Source organism: Neofelis nebulosa, chromosome 8, assembly GCF_028018385.1.
Source record: "Neofelis nebulosa isolate mNeoNeb1 chromosome 8, mNeoNeb1.pri, whole genome shotgun sequence".
Taxonomy (NCBI): Eukaryota; Metazoa; Chordata; class Mammalia; order Carnivora; family Felidae; genus Neofelis; species Neofelis nebulosa.
Window position 1 is genome coordinate 113,942,167 of NC_080789.1, and position 14,136 is coordinate 113,956,302.

Genomic DNA, 14,136 nt, shown 5'->3' on the forward strand with positions numbered 1-14,136 from the left:
TATGTATAGTAAGTAGCTTTGTTCCTCTATTCGTTGTAATGAAAGCATTTATTAGATTGGGCATAAGTAACCATTCTTAATGAGACTACCACATAAAGTAATAATGTGTTTAATATTAATATTGTATTGCATTAATTTAATATTAATATCGTATTGCATCAGTAAAACAGTGGTTTTCCTGCCAATTAGAGGTGGCCTCTGTTTTTCTCCATTTGGAGTAATTAACTTGTTGAAGCCCCTTTGCCACAAGAATGAAAGTCATGCTTGAGAATTCTACAAGTTAAAGTGTTACCTGGTACACAACAGTTGTACAGTAGATGCAAGTTGCCTTTTCTGGAAGTGTAGGTAGGCAAAGGGATTTTCAAAGCATATATATACATACAGATAAAAGTTTATTCTTTTTGGGTATTGTCAGAATTCATGTGTAAACTTTGCACTATCATTCATAGACAAGATAGACCGTGGCCTTACTTAAATATAACTAAGTTTTAGCTTGAAAGTAGAATGGTGATCCCAGTGTAATGACAGCAGTTTAGCACATGAGGGAGATAGCTAACCTGTCCAGATGAGGTTTCAAGACTTGAAGTTACTTGAAAAGTGTAGTCATTTGCAGGTTTGTTTCATTGCTGAGCCAGAGGATAGTGGTTGTTAATTTTTAAAGCCTTGCAGTCTTAAACCATGATTGAGGAGTATAGAAGCCTCATAAGTGATAAAGTGTTGAAAAATCAAATAATATGTAGAGAAATTTTTAATTATTAAGAAACATTTTGAGACACTGGATTTGTTTCTGCGAAAGACAACAGTGTATTAATAGTGATTTTTTAGAACCCAGTTTTACGTGGCTGGTCTTGTAGTTTGCATAATACTTTCGACAAGTTGAGTTTTCCTAAACACATAGGTAAAGAGGTAGTTTAATACAAGGTGCCTCCAGGTAACAGCAGTTGGAATTGTTTATTTTAAGGTCACTTTTCCCACTCCATTATCTCTTGTATATCCCTATTCCTGTCCCCAACCCCCACTTTTTGTTTTTCTTTTCCAGCTACCATGTATAAAACTTTGCTAGTTCATGATCCTTGGCTTAAAAATGTCATGGATATCGTCTACTCCCATTTTATTAACCATTTGTTTCTTTTTACAAAAAAATGTAATTCCTTCATTTGCTCATTCATAACTCTCTTGTGGAGAATAAGGGCTGACTTTTTAAGCACTATACTGCTTATAAACTACCCTGTTTAAAACTTAAGGAAAAGGAATAAAATCATTTAATATTGCCAGTCTTTTTAATTTGGGGGAAAGTGGTCTAAGCCGTTGGCTAAAATGTTTTTAAACTATTGTGTATTTTATGAATTTACTCCCATCTTTTTCATGATTGTTTGGAAACAAGTTTTGTATAAATAAAAATATTTTCTGTTTTTCATCTATTTTCAGGCATTGAAAGTAATTGAATATGAAGAGGACATAATATCAAGCAGAGTCTTTCAGTGACTACCCCCTGGGAATTGTAGAATTATAACTTTTTTTTAATGTATAAATTATACCTGGCTTGTACAGCTGTTTCCTACCCACTCTTCTTGTAAACTCTGCTGCTTCCCAACACAACTAGAGTGCAATTTTGGCGTCTTAGGAGGGAAAAAAATGACAGTTTACAACTGTGGTCCTATTTATTACACAGTTTGTCTTTTGTGTCTTAAATTTAGTCTTCACTGTGCCAAGCTAACTGTACCATATAGGATTGTGCTTTTTGTACTTTTTTTGTGTGTGTGTTTATTTTTTAATCTCAGTTTAAGTTACCTAGCTGCTACTGCTTTTTATTTTGCTTTTCTTATTACGATGTCTTCCTTATTTAGGGAAAATGGAACATTTAGATTAAATGTCTTAAATTTTACCACTTAAAACACTACATGCCCACAAAATATATCCAGTCAGTACTGTACTTTAAAATCCCTTGAAATGATTTCAGAGTTAAAATTATTTGTATCGTCTCTGAAGTTTGCTTCTGAAAACTACTGTTTGAGCACTGAAACCTTAAAACTGCATAAGTAGGCATTTGAGACTGAGCAATGCTACTTAATTCTCTCATGAAATGTCTGTTGCTAAATTATCTTGAATAGAAATATTTTATGTCAAAAGCAGTCTCACTTTAAGAAAGAGAGTTTGGGGGCGCCTGGGTGGCGCAGTCGGTTAAGCGTCCGACTTCAGCCAGGTCACGATCTCGCGGTCCATGAGTTCGAGCCCCGCGTCAGGCTCTGGGCTGATGGCTCGGAGCCTGGAGCCTGTTTCCGATTCTGTGTCTCCCTCTCTCTCTGCCCCTCTCCCGTTCATGCTCTGTCTCTCTCTGTCCCAAAAAATAAATAAAAAACGTTGAAAAAAAAAAAAAAAAAAAAAAAGAAAGAGTTTGGAGACTCTTCCCAGTTCTGTAATCAATATGGCCTGATGGAATGAAAATACCCTGCTTCATTCTGGTGAGCCTGCTAATTAATATAAGAATTGGATAGATTAATTTATCATCTTAATATAGTGAAATGAGTTAAGATACTACACGATCAAACAGCATTTTATATTGTTAGTGCTGTATCAATTATTCTAAATTTATAGCCTGTGAAAATTGAAAAAAAGTATGGAAGAACAGGACAAGTATATGGTGGACTTACAAACACGTTGATTAATTTTGGTCTGAAATCCTTGAGGTGTTTTTAATCTGTTAACACCAAGTCATACACTATAATTTATTTGTTTAGTCTAGAAATAATAAATTGCAAGTCACTAATCCTCAAATTATTGTGTTGGCTATAGCCCCTAATTTTGTAATTAGTACTAAGTGTACCTGTTTTTGCCACTCTTCTCAGCTGATTAGGCGACGTCAAGTTTATTTTCAGAAGCTATAAAAGTAATAAGGAAAGAGGTTTCAATATTTGCTTCATCTGTGCGTGGGGTGACTACAGCTATATTAGCAGAAATTTGCAGAGGATGAGGATTTAAGGTTATTCAGTCAGTAAAGAAAGTTGGAGAGTTCTGTGTTAGGATCTGGCTGGCAGAATTAACTTTTTGAAAAAGTTTTATACACAGATATTTGTATTAAATTTGGAGCCATAGTCAGAAGACTCAGATCATAATTGGCTTATTTTTCTATTTAACTATTGTAATTTCCACTTTTATAATAGCTTTGATTTAAAAGATAAATTTATTTATTTATTTTTTTAACAGTCAAAAATCCTTGCTGTTATAGTATGCGACCTTTAAAATGATTGTGTTGCTTTTGATCAAAGAAACACTCCAGAAATTGAGATGAAACCTTGGTGTGCAGCAAGATTGAAGTAATACAGTTAACTTTAAAAAAAAAAAAAAAAAAAGTGCTATAGCCTATTTATGATGATAGTTTTCTAAATGGAGAAATATTTGGCTGCATTCACATAGACATTTATATTTTGTTTTCAAGAGAAAGCTTGCTTCTTTGGCAGTACTCTTAAATGAAGCAGATTTTTTTTTCTCTTTTATCTGAACATGGTAGTTTCACTCTTGTTAGATGTATCACGGGTATTGGTGCTGTGTAACAAACAATTGTAACTAGCATGTGGTTCAGAATACACAATGTTAGGGTTTTTTAATATTGAAATGGTTCTTTTCTATTTATAATTTCAAACTTTCACAAAGTGTACAAAGAATTTCATAAATTAGTTTTCAGTGAACTCTATTTGCTACGGTAGGTCATTAAACAGCATTTACTCTTACAAATGAAAATTTCTGATCATTTGGAACATTGACGCTTATTTCAATTTGCGGTGTCTTTTTTTTTTTTTGACGATATCAAAGTTCCTCTGAATGGTATTGATAAATGGTTCAGAAGAGAAACTCAGTGAAATAAAAGAATAATATTTATTCATGGTGAGCAATTAAATTATTTGCCTAACTTAAAATACTATTTGTAACTTTCAATTTGATATGAGGTGACAGAAAAGAGTCTTGAGTATACCTGTGGAGTATGTGGGTTTATTTTCAGTGTTTGAAGATACACTCAAAGATCATTGGTTTGGGAAGACGCCATATAATTTTAAGTTAACCTGCATGCTGTAAATGTGTTTTATGTTTAAATAAAGAGGAAAATTTTTTTGAAATGTAATAACTTTCTTAAAACTTAGTTGATGAAGTATTAGGTTGATTTTATATGACTAAGAGGCCTTTTGTCTTGACAGAATAGTGACTAATGTGTCATTATATTCATGTATATTCTGTTTCCTAATGTATTACTTACTCTTTGGACAGTGGGTATTAAATATGTAGGCTGAAAACTTCAGAGCCAGAAATGAAATCAGTCTCACCCATGTTATTTTACTTTAGCCTACCTACATGGTTCTGTTCATCTGAGCCTGATTGTTTTATTAACCTGTGTAAGAAGTGTTTGTTTTTCAATGCTTACTCGGTGGTCCTCAGTGATCATTCAAGCCTAGCTGGAGAAAACTAAAGAAAGACTGTTCTTAAGTTCTAGTGGTGATTTGGCTTTTTGTTGGGGGGGGGGGGTGTCGGGGTGTATAATATTAAATTCTTTAATAGAAATGTTTAATTACATATAAAAGCATACAGTAAATAATGAACGTCCAAGTACCTCAACAATTTTCAACTCAGGGCTAATTTTGTTTAATCCATAACCCCCACTCATGTGCCCCCTCCCCCATATATACATTAAAGCAATCCTGGATATATGCATTTCTTCATAAAATTTCAGTATATTATGCATATTAAAATACATGCTCGTTAAGCGGTGCCTGGTTGGTTCAGTCTGTTAAGCATCTGACTTGATACTGGCTCAGGTCGTGATCTTGCAGTCATGAGAACAAGCCCTGCATGGGGCTCTGGACTGAACGTGGAGCCTGCTTGGGATTCTCTCTTTGCCTCTCCCATTTTCCACACTCTCTCAAGTATATACTCCTTAAAACATACAATACCAGATACCATTATCACCAAAAAAACGAATAATTCCCTAAACAAATTCAATTTTATAAACAATTTGTTTGACTCAAGATCCAATTAAAATCCATATATTGCAGTAGCATCCACTTCATTTCTCTTTCTCATTTTTCCCCCTGTAATTAGTTTATAAGGAAAGCAGGTTCTTTGTTCGGTAGTTTACCAGATTTTGCTGTTCACATTCCTTTGATACTAACTCCTTGGTCCTTTATATTTCCTATAAATTTATCCTGGATCCACAGACTTCATCAGGTTTAGCTTTTCTGTTGAGAGAGGTGCAGCATTGCTTCATAGATGCTGATATTCTTCCATCAGGTGGCACATGATGTCTGTTCTCTTCCTGGATTATTATTTGCCATTAATGATCAGTGCCTTTATCCACCAATTATTAGGGGTTACAGAATAGCAGTAATATGTGATGATGCTTTCATTTGTTAGTTGCAGTAGAGAACTGCAGAGGAAAAACAGGATAAGTGATTCCTTGCAAGTTTCAAAGTCAGTCATGTCACTACTATCTTCCAGTGGTGACCAGTAGTGCATTTTTTCCCTTGTTTTTGTTACTTGGTTTTCTTTTAAGTGTGCTCTGTGAGCCTCCAAATCATTTTTCCCTTCTGTGGAGGAATTGAAATGGAAACCGACTCTTACGTATTCTCTCCCACACTGGACACTGGTACAGTGTGTCTTAGGGACTCCACTGTGCTAGCCACTTCTGTCGCATTTATTTCGATAAGCTTAAAGGTGTTGATCTATGTTCTGTGGAGTGACCAGATGTCCAGAACTCTCAGATTTGACAGAGGTCAGGAGAGTTAACATGGCCCTGGAGCAAAATTGTACATGAATGTTGTCTGCTACATATGAATGTGAACTGCTTATAATCTGAAAGGAGCACGTTACATACTGTTTCGGCCAGTGGGTGTGGGAAAGGAGGGCACAGCAGTTTCAAAGGCTTCTGTTTGGCCTCTGGGATAGCCTGTGTCCTACAGGCCAAAGATGCATGTGGGGCGCCCTGCCATTTATTATGTCAATTCTGGTTACACATGGAGAGATAAGGAAATGACCTATAAGCTGAGTCCACAGTATATACAATTTTTTAAAAAACAATTCTATACATTACCCAGTGCTCATCATGATAAGTGTACTCGTTAATCCCATCACCTCTTTCATCTGTCCCCCACCCACCTCCCCTCTGGTAACCATCTGTTTCTTCTCTGTAGTTAAGAGTTTGTTTTCTTGGTTTGTCTCTCTTGCTCTTTTTTATTTTTCCTTGGTTGGTTTTGTTTCTTAAGGTCCACATATGAGTGAAATCATATGATATTGTCTTTCTCTGACTTTGCTTAGCATTATGCTCTGTAGCTCCATCCATGTTGCAAATGGCAAGATTTCATTCTTTTTTATGGCTGAATAATATACTTTTATATATATGTGCCACATCTTTATCCATTCACCTATCATTGGACACTTGGGCTGCTTTCATAATGTGAGCATTGTAAGTAATGCTGCGGTAAACACAGGGATGCATGTATCCCTTTGAATTAATGTTTTTGTATTTTGGAAGTAAATACCCAGTGCAATTGCTGATCATAGGACAGTTCTATTTTTAACTTTTTGAGGAACCTCCATACTGTCTTCCAGAGTGGCTGTAATAGTTTGCATTCCCATGAACCATGCAAGAGGGTTCCTTTGTCTCCACATTTCCACCAATACCTGTTGCTTGTGTTTTTTATTTTAGCCATCCTGACAGGTGTGAGATGATATCTCATGGTGGCTTTGATTTGCATTTTCCTTGATGATGAATGATGTTGAGCAAATTTTCATGTGTTGTCTGTTGGCCATAGGAGTCTTTGGAGAAATGTCTGTTCATTTCTTCCACCCATTTTTTTATTTGGATTTTTTGTTTTTGGAGTATTGCATTGTATCAGTTCTTTATAGATACTGGTTATCAGATACGTCGTTTACAAATATCTTCTTCCATTCAGTAGATCGTCTTATAGTTTTGTTGACTATTTGCTGTGCAGAAGCTTTTTATTTTGGTGTAGTTGCCAATAGTTTATTTTTGTTTTTGTTTCCCTTGCCTCAGGAGACATATCTAGAAAGATGTTGCTACAGCCGATGTCAGAAAAATTACTGAGGATTTCTCTCTAGGATTTTTATGGTTTCCTGTCTCACATTTACATTCTTAATCCATTTTGAGTTTATTTTTGTGTCCAGTTTCATTCTTTTGCATGTAACTGCAATTTTCCCAACTCCCATTTGTTGAAGAGACTGTCTTTTTCCTATTGCATACCTCTTTGTTGAAGATTAATTGACCATATAATTGTGGGTTTATTTCTGGGTTTTCTATTTTGTTCCATTGATCTGTGCATCTGTTTTTGTGCCAGTACCATACTCTTTTGATTACTGCAGCTTTGTAATATAATTTGAAGTCTGGAATTGTGTTACTAACAGTTTTGTTTTTTCAAGATTGCTTTGGCTATTCAAGGTCTTTTGTGGTTCCATACAAATTTCAGGATTATTCTACCTCTGTGAAGAATCCTGTTGGCATTTTGATAGTGATTGCATTACATTTGTAGATTGCTTTGGGTAGCATAGATATAACAATACTTGTTCTTCCAGTCCATGAATGTATGCAGTATAAGAGCACTTAACACATACATTTATAATTTGATCAACACTGGTGTTTATTACTGTGCCTGTACATGTTCTCCTCCCCCTCTCCCCACCATGATGATGCTTCAGACCCCTGAGTGTCAGTGCCAACCCAGACTGTGTCCAACAGCCTCCCCTCAAAACATTGGATATATCTATCCCTCTCTCCAGTGTACAGTTCTAAGTAAATGGCCAGAATTCCGTTTGGGGTCAGATAGGGAATTGTTTTAGTCTGTGCATGCTGTGTTGTTGCCAGGTCCTTCCTCCTGGGTACCAAACCTCTTCATTTTGTGTTCTGGGTTGAAAAACTGGCTTGGGTTAACTGGGAAAGTTATTGTGGCTTTATTAGGGCAACTGCCCTTAGCTTCCTTGTTGTCTTCCATCATTAATATTCTGATGGTAAAAACTGAATAGTATCCTTATTTGCTGCCCATATATGTTGCCCTTAGACATACTGTGTTCTATTAGCCATATCCATAATTGTGAATCTAGGCCTCTAAGCTGCCAGGTCAGCCCTGCTACACAGTATGATAATTATATCCTTCTGTCTTCTGGTAGTTAGGTATCACCACCTGGTCTTTATATTGGAGAGGGTAGGGAGAATTTTGTCATCTCCATCGCTATCAGTAATTCTAGTGGGGTTTTGTTTTGTTTTGTTTTTTGTTTTTTGGGTTTTTTTTTTTTTTTAGCTTTTTTAATGTTTATTTTTGAGAGAAAGAGCATGCACGCAAGCAGGGGAAGAGTAGAGAGAGGGAGACAGAGGTTCCAAGGCAGGCTCCATGCTGACAGCAGAGCCCCTGTGGGGCTCATACTCCCCAAACCACAAGATCATGACCTAAGCCAAAGTAGGAGGGCTCAACCAACTGAGCCACCCAGCCACCCCAGTGAATCTTGTTCTATAACAGCCTCATTTACCATCAGGCATCGGGCCTACCATACAGAAGAAAGTCACTGCTGAACTTTTTACCTTAACCAAGTGATCACCGATGATACATGTGGAAATCCTGTACCCTTGATATGTAATGAGAGCACTTTCCTGTTATTCTCCGCCAAAACTCCTAACCCCAATCTGATCATGAGAAAAACATCAAACCAAATAGAAGATCATTCTACAGAATGCCTGACTGGTACTTTTCCAAAGTGTCAAGGTCATGAAAAACAAGGAAAGACAAACTCACAAATCACAGGAGACTATGGATTCTTGACAACCAAATGCAGTATGGTATCCTAGATTGGATCCTGGAACAAAAAGTCATCAGTGGAAAACCTGTTGAATAAGTAATGTATCACTTAGTTTCTTAATTTTGAAGCATTGGTGATGAAAGATGTTAACATCGGGAGAAACTGAGTAAAGGGTATAAGGGAATTCCCTGTATTACTTTACAACTTTGTAAATCTAAGATTATTCCAAGAGAAAAGGTTTAATAATTTATAAAGCAGTAAGAAACAGGGATACAGCAGTAACATTCTGGAAACTAAAGCAGACTCCAGAAACCTGACATTGAAGTCAACAGTGAAAAGATTACTAAGAAGCAACCCAATATCTCGCCTCCTGTAGAACTCCCAAATGTTCATGAATATGACATCAGGTACCAGTAGAAGGAGCTTGAATATAGGATGCGTTGAAAGTATTTAGGACTTTCAGTTTGATCCCCAGATGGGCTCTTCAATACTCTACAGCTTGGCAACAGCATCCCAGCATAAGCCTGTGTGTTTATTTAGAGGGGTAAAACAAGGTCTCTATACTAGGAAACACCACAAAGAGTTGAGGGGAGGGTAACATACTGAAAACAAAGAGTAAGGAGCATGACAATTATCAATTTATTGCCTCTTATCCCCAAACTCACCCTTCGTTGCTAATAGAAGTTGAATTGTGCTCCTCCCCCTGCCCGCCCAAATTCCTATAATAAAGTCCTAACCCCTAGTACCTTAGAATGTGACCTTACTTGAAGATGGGGGTCTTTTCAGAGGTAATCAAGTTAAAGGTCACCAGAGTAGCTCTAACCCAATATGGCTGGGGTCCTTGTAAAAGACAAATTTGATACACAGGGAAGATGATGTGAGGAGACATGGGGAACAGCGATCTACAAGCCAAGGAGAGGTCTGGCACAGATTCTTCCCTAAGCCCTTAGAAGAAGTCAACCCTGCCAACACCCTGATTTTGAACTTCCAGCCTCCACAGCTGTGAGACCATAAGTTTCTGTGAAGTTAACTAGGCTGTGGTACTTGATTACGGCAGCCCTAGTAAACTACTACAATTGGCTACACTACAATATTGAGTTGGACCCTCAAGCATTTTTCCTTTTCTCATTTCTTAGCTGGCATGCTTTCATTTGCTTTTCTTGTTAACACTATCCAGTTTTTGGTGGTGTGTTTGTGGTTTTGGATGGAGACATCCAGTGGCTCTCAACCCCAGGGCACAAAGTCTCTAAGCGAGCTTGCAGCCCTGCAGCATGTGACCACCTCTCTGGATGGCAAATAGACTTCCAAAGTCCTGACTCCCTCTGAGCCTCCCTTCAGCCTCGTGGAGAGGCATTTCCTGCTCACCTGTACTCTGGAGGGATGTGCTAGCCTCAACCCTGTTGTATCCCAGTGAGGTGTTTCCTTTTTCCCAGTTCCAGTCATGGTTCCCCGCTTGCCAACCTTGGCCTGACTGCAACCCAGAGGAATGGTTCTTGCTTGCCTGGCGACTGTGGTCCAGTTCTAGCCTGAGAACCCTAGCAAACTTCACCATTCAGTGGGCTGCAATCACCTTCACCAATTAAATCTGAATCCCAGACATGGGGAAAGGGGGCCCCCCCTTCTAAGTTTGTTCCATTCTTGGGTACTTTCCCTTAGCCCTAGACTGTTCTTTAAAGTTCTCTGTACCCAAACCCATGGGGGAGGGGAAGGAAAAAAAAGAGGTTAGAGTGGAAGAGAGCCAAAGCATAAGAGACTCTTAAAAACTGAGAACAAACTGAGGGTTGATGGGGGGGTGGGAGGGAGGGGAGGGCGGGTGATGGGTATTGAGGAGGGCACCTTTTGGGATGAGCACTTGGTCTTGTATGGAAACCAATTTGACAATAAACTTCATATATTGGAAAAAAATAAAAATAAAAGTTATCTGTACCCATTTATACTTAATCCCCTTGGACCATGACTGATACAGAGAGTAATATGAAAGTTTATAATGTGAGTATTTAGAACCTCAGCCCTTTATTCCCTCACTTGGCTACCTGAATGCTGGCAGCCAGGCTTAGACTCTCCATCCAGGAGATTAGAAGATTGCTCTGTGAGAGTGGCCAAAATGAACAAATCAGGAGACTATAGATGCTGGAGAGGATGTGGAGAAACGGGAACCCTCTTGCACTGTTGGTGGGAATGCAAACTGGTGCAGCCACTCTGGAAAGCAGTGTGGAGGTTCCTCAGAAAATTCAAAATAGACCTACCCTATGACCCAGCAGTAGCACTGCTAGGAATTTACCCAAGGGATACAGGAGTACTGATGCATAGGGGCACTTGTACCCCAATGTTTATAGCAGCACTCTCAACAATAGCCAAATTATGGAAAGAGCCTAAATGTCCATCAACTGATGAATGGATAAAGAAATTGTGGTTTATATACACAATGGAATACTACGTGGCAATGAGAAAGAATGAAATATGGCCTTTTGTAGCAACGTGGATGGAACTGGAGAGTGTGATGCTAAGTGAAATAAGCCATACAGAGAAAGACAGATACCATATGGTTTCACTCTTATGTGGATCCTGAGAAACTTAACAGAAACCCATGGGGGAGGGGAAGGAAAAAGAAAAAAAGAGGTTAGAGTGGGAGAGAGCCAAAGCATAAGAGACTGTTAAAAACTGAGAACAAACTGAGGGTTGATGGGGGTTGGGAGGGAGGGGAGGGTGGGGGATGGGTATTGAAGAGGGCACCTTTTGGGATGAGCACTGGGTGTTGTATGGAAACCAATTTGACAATAAATTTCATATATTGAAAAAAAAAAAAAAAAGAAGATTGCTCTGTGAAAAATTTGACAGCCGATACTGGGGGTACCCAAGGAAGCAATTTCAGAAATGCAGGCAAATCCTATTCATACGAACCAATTGCTTCTAGTCAGCTTCTTTGCGTCCCCATCTTAAATATGTACAGTCAAGGATCATCAGACATTTGAGGAAAGCCCTTAAAAGGTGAAAGAATCAAAACAAACAGAATTTTAAAAAAATATATTATGACAGGGAGGGAGGCAAACTATAAGAGACTCAAATACTGAGAACAAACTGAGGGTTGATGGAGGGTGGGAGAGAGGGGAAAGTGGGTGATGGACATTGAGGAGAGCACCTGTTGGCATGAGCACTGGGTGTTGAATGGAAACCAATTTGACAATAAATTATATTTAATTAAAATAAAAATAAATATTATGACAAAGAGTGGCTCTATGAAGGGAGAAGAGAATATTTTAAAGAAATGCCACTAATATTCTCAGGTTTTAAAATAGTAAAAAAGTTTGTCTCCACTAAAAAAGAAATTAAAAACCAAGGGACCATAAAAAAGAAATATTCAGAAAACAAAATATCTTGAAAATAGAAATGAAGGGGCACATGGGTGGCTCAGTCGGTTAAGGTCATGATCTCACGGTTTGTGGGTTCGAGCCCCATATTAGGCTCTGTGCTGACAGCTCAGAGCCTGGAGCCTGCTTGGGATTCTGTGTGTCCCTCTCTCTCTGCCCCTCCTCCACTCATGCTCTGTCTCTCAAAAATAAATAAAAATGTTTAAAAAAATAAAAGAGGGGTGCCTGGGTGGCTCAGTTGGTTAAACGTCCGACTTCGGCTCAGGTCATGATCTCACAGTCCGTGAGTTCGAGCCCCGCATCGGGCTCTGTGCTGACAGCTCAGAACCTGGAGTCTGCTTCAGATTCTGTGTCTCCCTCTCTCTCTGCCCCTCCCCTGCTCATGCTCTGTCTCTCTCTGTCTCAAAAATAAATAAATAAATAACATTTTTAAAAAATTAAAAAAGAAAATAGAAAATAGAAGTGAAAAAGTCAATAGAAGGGTTAGAAGATGAAGTTGAGGAAACTGCTACCAAAATAGTACCCAAAAATGTTGGAAAATAGGGGGGAAAAAAGAAATTAGAAGACTAGAACAAAAAGATCCACATGGGAATAATTAAGCATTCCACAAAGATAGAACAGAGGAAATAATCAATGAAATAATTCAAGAAAGTTTAACGAAAGGTCATCAGTTTCTAATGTACAGCACAATGGGTAAAAATAGACCCACACTAAGGTACATCATTGTTATATCTCAGTACAAAGAAGACCTTAAAAAAACAACAGATTTCATACAAAGGGCTGAGAATCTGAATGCATCAACCAACACTGGAAATTACAAGAAAATGTATTACTACCATCAAAATTCTCAGGGAAAATGGTCTCAATTCATATAAAGGAAGTAAAAGGTTTCCAGACACACAAGTTCTCAAAATTTTACTTCTTAGAACCCTTTACTGGGAAACTATTGCTAACCAAAATGAGGGATTAAACTAAGAAAGAAGGTGTGGGACATGCAAAAGAAGGGTTCAACAAAAGAAGGGAATCATCAAGGTGACACATAAAGAGCAACCAGTCCAGATTAGGGCCAGTTAGAAAGCTACCAGAGATATGTTTCCAAAATAAAACAGATTAATTGATGCATTTAAAGATTTGGAGAGGAAATTTATATAACTGAAGAGTAAGGTTAACCAAATGATTGGTACATAGAACCATGAAAGAAGGTAAATTACTGATTCAAAAAGGAACCCTAAGTGAGAAAGGAAAAGTTGCCATAATATTTAACATGGCTCAGCTGTGAGTGGCATATTTCATTGTCACAGTACATAAACACTGATTATTAAATTCATAAACATGAATTATTAAATTCATGATATGACCTTATTGAGAAGAAGAGGGGTTAAGGGTGTGGTGTGTATGTGTGTGGGGGGGTGTGGGGTGTGTTTGTGTATGTGGGGTGTGTGGGGGGTGTGGGGAGTGTGGGGTGGGTGGGAGGGGTGTATGTGTGTGGTGGGAGGGGTGTGCGTGTGTGTGTGTGTGTGTGTGTGTGTGTGTAGTAATGAAAAGGGTTCATTCTTCATCTTCCATAGTGATAACTGATGATGCTTAACCATGAATAATCAAGAAGTAGCAGGGATTTGGAGATGAAAAAAATGAAAAAGCCTGCTTCTGGAGAGTGGGAAAGAGGTGAGGTGGGGCAGGGGACCACTTTTTAGTTTTGTTTATTTTGATTGGGGGGGAAACCACTGTTTTTGAAACAAGTTTTCTACAGCACATTTGACTTTTCAGGGCTCAGCTCTGTATTCTGTCATCAACAGCTCTGCTGTGAAGATGGCTTTGGATGCTAGCCCCAGGTTCTTGACCTAACAGACTTTAACTTGTTCATTTGTAGAACAAAGAATTGTCATTTGAAAACCGCAAGGTGACTCTTAGATCTTTTGTTGCTCTATAATTCTTTGATGCCAACTAACCTTTCCTGGAGATATAAATATAGCAACTG

At 38.1% G+C, this 14,136-nt stretch overlaps 1 protein-coding gene across 1 annotated transcript in view; it reads left to right on the forward strand.

The window, feature by feature from the left end:
• Positions 1-1,746, forward strand: part of KIF5B (kinesin family member 5B) — a 47,450-nt gene extending 45,704 nt beyond the window's left edge. Inside the window, exon 26 of the mRNA XM_058681537.1 lies at positions 1,429-1,746. The gene's annotated coding sequence lies outside the window, so the exon portion shown is untranslated. The remainder of the gene's footprint in view (positions 1-1,428) is intronic.
• Positions 1,747-14,136: the final 12,390 nt, after the last annotated feature.